Source organism: Thermobia domestica, chromosome 1 (assembly GCF_964235325.1).
Source record: "Thermobia domestica chromosome 1, izTheDome1.hap1.1, whole genome shotgun sequence".
Classification (NCBI taxonomy): Eukaryota; Metazoa; Arthropoda; class Insecta; order Zygentoma; family Lepismatidae; genus Thermobia; species Thermobia domestica.
This window is the reverse complement of record NC_137454.1, coordinates 319,780,802-319,790,653: the sequence shown is the minus strand read 5'-3', so window position 1 is coordinate 319,790,653 and position 9,852 is coordinate 319,780,802. Positions and strand designations below refer to the sequence as shown.

The 9,852-nt window shown below is 32.2% G+C and overlaps 1 long non-coding RNA gene across 1 annotated transcript; it reads right to left on the bottom strand.

Annotated features, from left to right (window-relative positions):
• Positions 1-200: 200 nt before the first annotated feature.
• Positions 201-4,672, bottom strand: LOC145662772 (uncharacterized). The gene is made up of 3 exons (XR_014127102.1): positions 4,518-4,672; positions 2,219-2,370; positions 201-355 (listed from the first exon to the last, which is right to left on the bottom strand). It is a non-coding gene; the product is annotated as an uncharacterized LOC145662772 (long non-coding RNA).
• Positions 4,673-9,852: the final 5,180 nt, after the last annotated feature.

The window sequence follows — 9,852 nt, the reverse complement described above, 5'->3', positions numbered from 1 at the left end:
GAGCGATACCACGTACTATTAACGTGAGATCCGGGCTATATACGAGGAATACTTCATATCTTTATTTGATATTTGATTGAAGAACACCAAGCGATATGGAATTATAGATGTAATACAATACAGTTTAATGTGAAATACGAATCCCTTGTGTTCTCATGGGAATTGCATAGGCATCCAAGGTGAAAACAAAAGTCGTACTCTTTTAAGAAATACTATTTTTATTTTTGTAATGTAATAAATTAAAAGGATATCATACATAAACTATTGGTAACGGTTATTAGCATCACATAACCTATGATAAATGAATGTCTTCTCTTCGTATGGCATGTTGTATTGCGATGTATTTGTCAAAAACCTGTAAAATCAAAGAAGATTCATTATAAGTAATTCACATATTATACGTAATAATGTTAAATACCTGCTACTGTCATATGCATATGAATATTATTACACATAGTTATTACATGTGAAATTCTTTTTTTTTTTTTTTTACCATATATAACTCGAGTTCTCTCCGTAAATGAAATGAAATACCTGGGTATTTTAGTTTTACGTTACATGGTTATCTTGTACACTAAAGGAGACAGAATATCGTAGAAACTGAGTGATTATGATGGGAATTGATTGAATGAGATGTGGGAGGCAACGGAGGAACTTCGAGAAAACCAACGCTCGTTATGATTCTCGTTGTATATCCCTGACATTATATTGGAAACCCACGCTACTTGTATGTCACAAATTCACAAAGTCTGTGATCGAACCATGGATCTCTCACACTAGAGATGAACGCTCTATCACTTAGCCACTATCCAACACAAGTAGTCTCTTATGGAAGTACATTCAACCGAGTGATTTGGTGTATATTTTGATTAATTGATCGATTAATTCTTTCTTTAACTGCTATGTCAATACCGAGGCTATTTCTCTCCGTCACGAAAGGCCAATGACGTATATTTGAAATCACCAAGAATATTTAATACACATAATTTTAAGTATGTAAGAATACATTCCGTTGATCCTTAAAATGGCTCAAATCTAACATTCATGTAACACTGTTTGTACTGGTGAAATTTAGTTGCTAGAATTAATCTGTTAACAATGTCAATGGCTTGCAATCTATTATTGTGCTTGTTAATTTTACAAACATAAATTAATTGATTTTCTTAGATAACTTTGTGGCCCCGCGTGGCGCAGTCGCTAATGCTCTCGCTTTGGTTGCGAACGGTCCCGGGTTCGATTCTCGATGAGGACATTCATTCGAAAAAGTGTAACAGTTTTTTCAGGGCAGCCATCTTGAGTGAGGCTTTTCTTGGGTTTCCCTAATTCACACCAGTCAAATACCGGAATGGGGATGGTACTAACATAATGTTCCTAGGCCGTTTCCTTCCTTCCCCTTTCATCGGATAGTGAACACGAGGAGGCACGTCATCCCTCAAATACGTGACGGGCTAAATGGCTATTGATGCCGACAGCCCAGAAATCTAATTTCAAATCCTAATCTTAGATAACTTTGAAATCTTTAAAATATTTTAGGTATGCGAAAATGGAGCTATCAGGAATAGCATTTATATAATTGAATCGCTTTCTGTTAAAAGGGCATATGTGCAATAAAAATATTTGTCGAGAAACGACAAAAGCGGTTTTACTACGAGACGGTTTGGTTTATGAAAAAAATAAAATGCCTTATATTTATAACACGCTTCAAGAGACACACGTTCTTTTAATAGAAATTGTTACATCTATCTCTAAAATATTCATTTCTTTACAAAAGTTAAAATTGTGAAAAACGTTACATACGCCCTTTTAATAAAAAGTGATTCAATTATGTTTTAGTTCGAAAAGAGTTAAGTATTATCTTTTGTGCTCTTTGTATCTTTCAATTTACTAAAGGTTTTGTATATATATATATATATATATATATATATATATATATATATATATATATATATATATATATAAGGGAAATCGTGTGCCAATCGCATTTGATTCACATGTATTGTAACGAATCACAATTATGTAATTATAATAATTTCTAGATGCCACTGAATCAATCAAGAAGTTTTGGGAGATTCTCAATATATTTTCTTAAATGCAATTGTAATATGTAGAATTTTATCATTAGTTACCAAGTATGATATAACTATATTGCTAATAAATTGAAAGTTGGTTCTCTGAAATAGTCAATCAAAAATATTATTATTTTAGTGTAATAGCTTACCTTGCTTTGTATTAATGATGGAAATGGTGACCGTGATAATGGCCAAGTGTGTGGAAGCCGTGGTGATGGTAGTGAGGAACATAGTGATATCGAACAGGTATGAACCCTGATTGGACAGCTACGATGGCCACCAGCATCAAAATAAGAATAGCCTAAAAGCAAGCAAAATAACACTTATTAACAATGGATACAAATTTAGGCAATCGTGGGAGAAGGATTTCACAAATTAAGAAAATAAAAATAATATTTTGCGACAATCGCTGATCTGGTTTTCGTTCTTAAATCCTCACATGAGAACTAGAGGAACGCAACTCCAAAAATGCGGTTTTTCCTTTCCTTCATGTTTGGACATATTTTGAAATGGAAATTATGGTGTAAATGGAACGTAACGCTATCTGTTCTCCTTGTCGATCATCTGTTGTAATGTAGCTCAATTAGCATGTTATTCAAAGCACATCTTTCTAAGAAAATAATATTTTTATCCTGTCGTCTGCAAACCTACGAAAATGGAGTTACGTTCCTCTGGTTCCCATGAGACGAAATATGAGACCATACTGTGTGTAGGATCTGAGTTATGCAGAAAAATAAAATTTAACCTCATACTTTTAAGATTTCTTGTTCAGTTCATAGGAATACCTTAAAAATGCTGTTTATTGCTACCAAGAAACAAGTCTCGCTATCCAAAATAGCATTGCGAGATCTTTTATAATGAGTTTTAATTAAATGTGTTTATCATTAAAAAAAATAGGATAAAAACAAGTTTAGAAAGACACCACAAGCTAGTAATCAACTTGACTTATACAGTATATCCATCTATACATGTGTATGTGGTATTTATTGTATTTATTTAGCTACTATTAGAAACTTGGATTAGGAAACTAATTACCAATTCCTTAATATGTGAAATAATCAAAAGTTCGCAGTGGAAGGTTAATAATAATAATAATAATAATAATAATAATAATAATAATAATAATAATAATAATAATAATAATAATAATCTTTTGCCTCTAGATCTCAACGATATACTCATTTTTGTGACTAAATAGTCAGACAAAGAAATTTTGACATGAAATTTTACAGAATAATTCCTGAGATCTGCTACAAACTAGTTACAATTTTATAGCCAGAAATTTAGAATAAAAATATTTATTTTACAGAATATTAAACAAGTTATTTTAAAGTTTTAAATCACATTGCTCAAACTTGCCGTTTTTATTCTTCTTAACAGAGGTGCCATAATTACTTATTTTCTATTTCATTACAAATAAATGTATGAGGAACGATTTTGTATAAATTAATTTGTGAATAATAACTGCTGGTAGGAAATATGTATTAGCCGACATCGCGTGCATAAGAATTAACATCTGTTCAAAACACTAACATTTAAACACTTAAACGAAATAATAGATAAGTCCCGAGTTTTAATCTTGAATTTTGCTATTCTGCTAGCCTCACACGAAATATTAAACCGTGGCTTATTTCTTTGATGCAATTCTTAATTATCTGTTTCTTCTCGTTTCTTTCAGTATAATGCACTTAAAAAAAAAAAAAAAAAAAAAACAGAAGACGAAATGTAGGTATCTGTAAATTGTATCAAACGAAGAATTTGAAACTAGTGTTGATGTTTGCAACTATTCGTCCAAAAAAATGCAATTTTTTTTTTACAAGTGAATCAATTATCACAAGACTGCAGCAAGTAGCTCTATGAAGATAAATTAATAAGAATATTTTCAGTTTGCAAAGCTTAAAAATCCTCATTTTTAGGTGTAAACTACCTTTCCAGTCACCTATCATTAAAAAAATATTGACACTAATTTTAGTAATCAACCTAGTAATAAATTAGCTAGGAATTAATGTTGTTGATGACCAACGCCTTCCTTGCTTTCCTTCAGTTCATTGGTTTATATGTGATATTTTATTTTAAATAAACGGTATTTTGATATTTTGATTACTCTGACTTTAAGTCTAACTAACCATCCTTCACTTTATGAAAATTAAATTAGGTGGTAAATAGTTCTAAAATTTATAAATCAAATTTTAATTGCAAACATATAAAATTTTGTATGAAGTTCATTAGCTCCCAGAAAACAATGAAATTTAAGTAGACCTAAAAGAAATGAGTAAAAACAAACAAGCTATTTAAATAGACGCTCATTTAAAAAAACAAGAAAATAGATACTCCCTCAAATTAATCAATAGGTTTAAAGGAAATAATACAGAGCAAATATTCAATGATATCAAATTACAATTTTCAGAGTTAGAAATCCAACTCGGGTCTATTATTATTCAAACTTACCAGAAGTTTTTCCATGGTGACAAACGATGGTAATGTAGGTACCGTCCAAAGAAAGTTTTGTACGTATGTGTGAAATAATACTGTTTGCTCAGAGAGTTAAACTATTTATAGTGTGTTCAAAATCGCCTGCAGCTGAAGAAGATACGGATATAAATTCCACAGAGCAACATATGGAGGGTATCGTGTGATGCTCCTGTTGCACTTGACCCATGAAAATTCATGTCATAATAAATACGAAGGCGAAGGTTGCTTTCTTCAAGGTAAATATGTTTTAAAAAAGAAACGACATTTTTTTCTTACGTATCAAAAGAATGTGTAAAATCACCTTCGAAAATATTCCATTACAGAAGAAACTCATCGTTCATCCAAAGGTTAAAGGATTACTACATGAGCACAGGTGTGGACTTATATGTCCGGATGATCTAGGTCTAATGGTAAGACGTGTCCACTTTGAAGGTCTCCGCATTATGGTATACTGAACCAAAGCATGCTTTCTTTTTCTTTTTTAAAAATAATTACTAACGTCAAACGCATCAATCAGCTACTGGACATAAAAAAGAAAGAAAACAACTTGTTTCTTAAAAGTGCTGCTGATAAAATCCGATAATATTATTGACTGTTTCATCCCACACATAGTTTAGTCTTGGGAATAATTAAATAGTACTGCACGAGAACAAGAAAGAAAGCAAAATCTATTCTTAATCTTCACGTCATCAGTTCAATCACTGTGTGTGACTGTCTGATCAACACCCGAGCTAAATGGTTTAAGCTAGAAACTTGAAATTTGCACAGTGCATAGGATTTATGACATATTACAGTGGTTCCCAACCGGTGGTTCGTGATATTTTAGCATTTTAAAATAATGAAGCATTTAATAAATAGTTAAAAATCAAATTTTAAACAGACTGTACTGGTCAACGCTTCCGGCGACAGCAACAACGGTCAGTACTATATAGTAATATTATTTTACCTAAATATATAGATTTTACCTATTTCCCATAAACCTATTGATTATTTTGAAGGAGTGTTTACTTTCTTGTTTTTATTAATGTGTGTGTGTATTTAAATAGCTTCTTCTTTTTAAAAATAATTTCTTTTAGGTCCATTTAAATTTCATTGCTTTGAAGAAGATAATAAACTGCATACAAAATTTTATATTTTTGAAATTAATACTTGATTTATAAATTTTAGAACTATTTACCACAGAATTTAATTTTCATGAAGTGAAGGATGTTTAACTATACTCAAAGTCAGTATAATCAAATTATCAAAATACCAATTGATTCAAAAGAAATAAAAAGAAGAGAGAATATCACCACTTTGAAGAAAAGCAATTATGACGCTGGTAAAAAAAAAATAACATTAATTATTAACTAATTTTATTACTAGGTTAATTACTCAAATTACTGTCTGTATTTTTTAAAAAAAATGATTGGTGACTTGCTCTTTGTTGTAGACCCTCACGGATTCAACCTCCCCATCTGTTCCTCTGGCTGCCTAGCTGCCTTCTTCGATCTGAGAGAAAATCAAGTATCTTGAAAGGAATCGATTTGCTTCGGATGATACGACCCGCCTATATCAGAGCAATGTCTGGTCTACTTATATATAACTCAGCTTCCTCGACAGATTGAGCGACTCAATAGTTGATTGAGACCATTGTACGTACTATTTCCAGTTTCTATCCTTGTTTTGAATTTCATAAAACATGATGCATCCTCTATAAAAATCACCCGCAGCTACTTGAACTTACAAACCATCGTGTATGATCTATTGCCCACTTTCAGTGGCTGAAGTCACACTCTTGTATCTGTTTGATTCCTACTTATAATGAAGCACTGAAATTTTTATTCACTTATCGATAGGGTAAGCACGAGTCGAGACATGACTCGAATCTCTACTCGACTCGAATGTCTCGAAAATCTTTCTATAATTTTTAATATTATTTTGAAGAAAGTATTTACTCAGAAACATCCTTGAAAAAAAAACCAGCATTTATTACTTTAGAAAGGTACAGAACGCATAAATTTAATAGTTAATCTTTCGAGATCAAGATTTAATTTTCAGCTCAATTCAGTTAATTAGAACTAATAATTAAAGGTGTGATATTTGATTGTACTTCAAATATAATAATAATAATAATAATAATAATAATAATAATAATAATAATAATAATAATAATAATAATAATAATAATAATAATAATAATAATAATAATTGATTACCTAGTTTGTATAAAACTTTTATCCATAGCCTATATCTAGTTTGTAAAAAATTATTGTGATAAAGTGAACCTCATAAATTCTCTGAATGAGCAATTTTCAGTCTATAGTAATTTAGCATAGTTATAATTATTGTGTTTTCGTTCCAATGAACGCAATATGGCTACATAACATAGGGCGAGTTTCAAGTGATGTGCTGGCCCCTCAACTTACCGGTTCTGAACCCAATATGATACATATGGGATGTGATTGAAAGTGACGTCAGAGCGCATCTCTCCCCTGCCCGGAATTTACGGGAATTAGGTGAGCTGTGTGTACACATGTGGTGCCAACTCTCTCCAGCGACGTACCAAGGATCATTGCGTCCATGCCAAGACGCGTCACCGTTGTTATCCGTGCCAAAGGTGGACATAGTGACAATTAGGTAGGTAGTCATAATGTTCTGGCTGTTGTGTGCGTATATTTTAATTCGTATATTTTGTCTCGACTCGAATTTCGAGACGTCTCGTCCCGTCGTCGAATTCGAGTTAAGTCAAGACAGAAACTGTCGAGTCGAGACACAAACATATTTTCGAGTCGAGACAACATTTTCTCGAGACGAGTCGAGACAGGCTTAAATCTCGACTCGTGTACATCCCTACTTATCGAAAAGCCCATCTTTCCTGCACAGATTTCTTTAGCTTCGCTCTTTTATATCAAATTTTCTTTGATTCTATACAAAGAGCGACATTGTCGGCATATGCAAGATGTGTGATAACTCGAACTCCATTGAAATACTCATGCACTGCTTTTCTCATAATCTTCTCTAGAGCAAGATTGAACAACACTTGTAGTAGGTTATCTCCTGGCCTCAGACCTGTAATTATGTCAAAGTTCTCTGAGTTTTGATTATCCACTTTTATCTTGCCTCTTGTGTCACTCAGGCAAACTCTAATAAGATTGACAAGTTTCGTACTGCGAGTGTGCTGTACGAAAAGGTACATATGTAGAAAACTAATGTTGTAATATATTTTCTGCCACCATCAAATATATACGTGTTATATTTTGAGGTAATCCCGGAATTTATTGAACTCACTGTGTATATAAATTGACAAGAAAGACCATAATTTCAAATATAAATTGAAATTTCTTATGCTGTATATTTCATGTCTATCAGTGTGTACGTAAAGAGTGTGGTTCTGGATTTTAACTCGCCTCGGTTCAACAAGATTATAGAAAAATAAACATTCACAATATATGTACACTCATGTCCAAAATTATTGTCGCATGTCTATAAATATGTTGTTATAGAAATATAATTTGATAACGAATTCGCCCGGTATTTCTTATAATGTTAGTATGTGTATAATAGGCAAAGACATGTATGTAGCAAATTTCGTTTGAAAAGAACAGTAAATAAGAACAATAAAACGAAAATAACACTTTCTTGTCCATTTAGCAATATTTTGTTTTACTCATTCTAATTTTCTTATTTATAATTCTTTTCCTATGAAATTTACCACAAATATACATTTCCCGATTATACACATCGTATCAGTATTAAAAGTACTCTGCAAAATCATTATCAAATTGTATTCTTACAAAAACACAGTTATAGATATGCGACAACCGTTTTGGACATGAGTGTACACAGTATTACTTATGTGTAGCTATATCGTTAGTGTACGAGTCTTGGGCGCGTGAAACCTGGGTTTGATTCCCGGTAATACCTCATGTAGTTCGGATTCCGCGTTCAGCTATAGGACATATAGTTTTGCTGTTGAACAGGACGCTGAAGTCTAATCTGAATAATTGCATTATTTCTGTACGAACACCTCTTAAAAATGTATATGACACTGATATTCTATAAATATCTGTGTACTAAAGGGGAAAAAAGTTAAATCTAATTTATCAAATGTTGAAAGGAGTATGTGATAGGAGGAAAATATACTTTAAGAAGTAAGTCACCAATTAAAACATCCATCCCTGTGATGTAATTCCTGAAGATTAATACCCATTTAGAAAAAAGACTTATATTGTTCCACGTCAATTAGACTGTTATTTCTTAGAAATTGCACGCTTTTTGAGAAACAGGCAACGATTCCACTTGACCTTGAATTTAAATGAAATTGTAACAATACTAATTGTTGCCTTAAGTGTGCCGTTGACGTCAAGAAACCAACCATCCTTTTTCTCTGGTTTCCTAGTCATTATTTACAGTTTCGAAACAGGATGAGCGCAAGAAATCATAAAATTTTATCCTTTCCATAGTGTGGATAGGTTCCAATTATTAATGTTTTGCTTAACGCGTGCCAGACATGCGAACATTTAAGAAGATAACCTTGGCCAAGAAAATTTCGTTGTCCGTATAAGCGTCATGAATGATGGTTGTACTTTACGTTAAAAATTTCTTTATAATGATTCGATTTTTCTTTCATTTTATCTGCAAAATTTAGTTTTCGTTGGAAATATTCAACTACCAAGGGAGTAGTATATCAATTAAAAATTTCACCAATGATTATTGTTTATGGGAAAATGAGTAAATCTAGTTTACATCTAAGGTTAGCCATCTACAATTACAACGACTTTTCTTTTTATGACGTCAAGAGACAGATTCATGCGTACTTCTGGAGCTGGTTGATTTAGAGAAACGGAAGCACAGAAATGGTCACGCACGCACACGTGCGTATATTATTCTAAGGTCATTCAGTGAACAACATAACACGTGTACTTTTCATTTTTTATAAATAACGAGGGGTAGAAATTCATAGATCCAAAGGATGAGATACATCGTTAAGTGCTTAAACAATAAATAAATTCAGAACACGTATAAAAAAAATTACAATTTTTGAGATTCTTATCATGACCACTCTATGAGACACAATATTCTGTTGTTAGTACATTTTCCATCCGTTACTACGCAGAATGATACTAACGGATGCGAATTTTTAAATTCTGTTTCTTGCAGCAGATAGCTAGAGCGATTATGTCGGCCGAGTTCGTTACTGGAGTCATTCTTTAACTTATTAACGGATAACGGCGATTTTAACGGTGAGTATCTACAGCCCATATCCCATAGATGTAAGATAATTCTTGACTTCTGTTTCTTGCAACAGATTGTTAGAGCAATTGTCTCG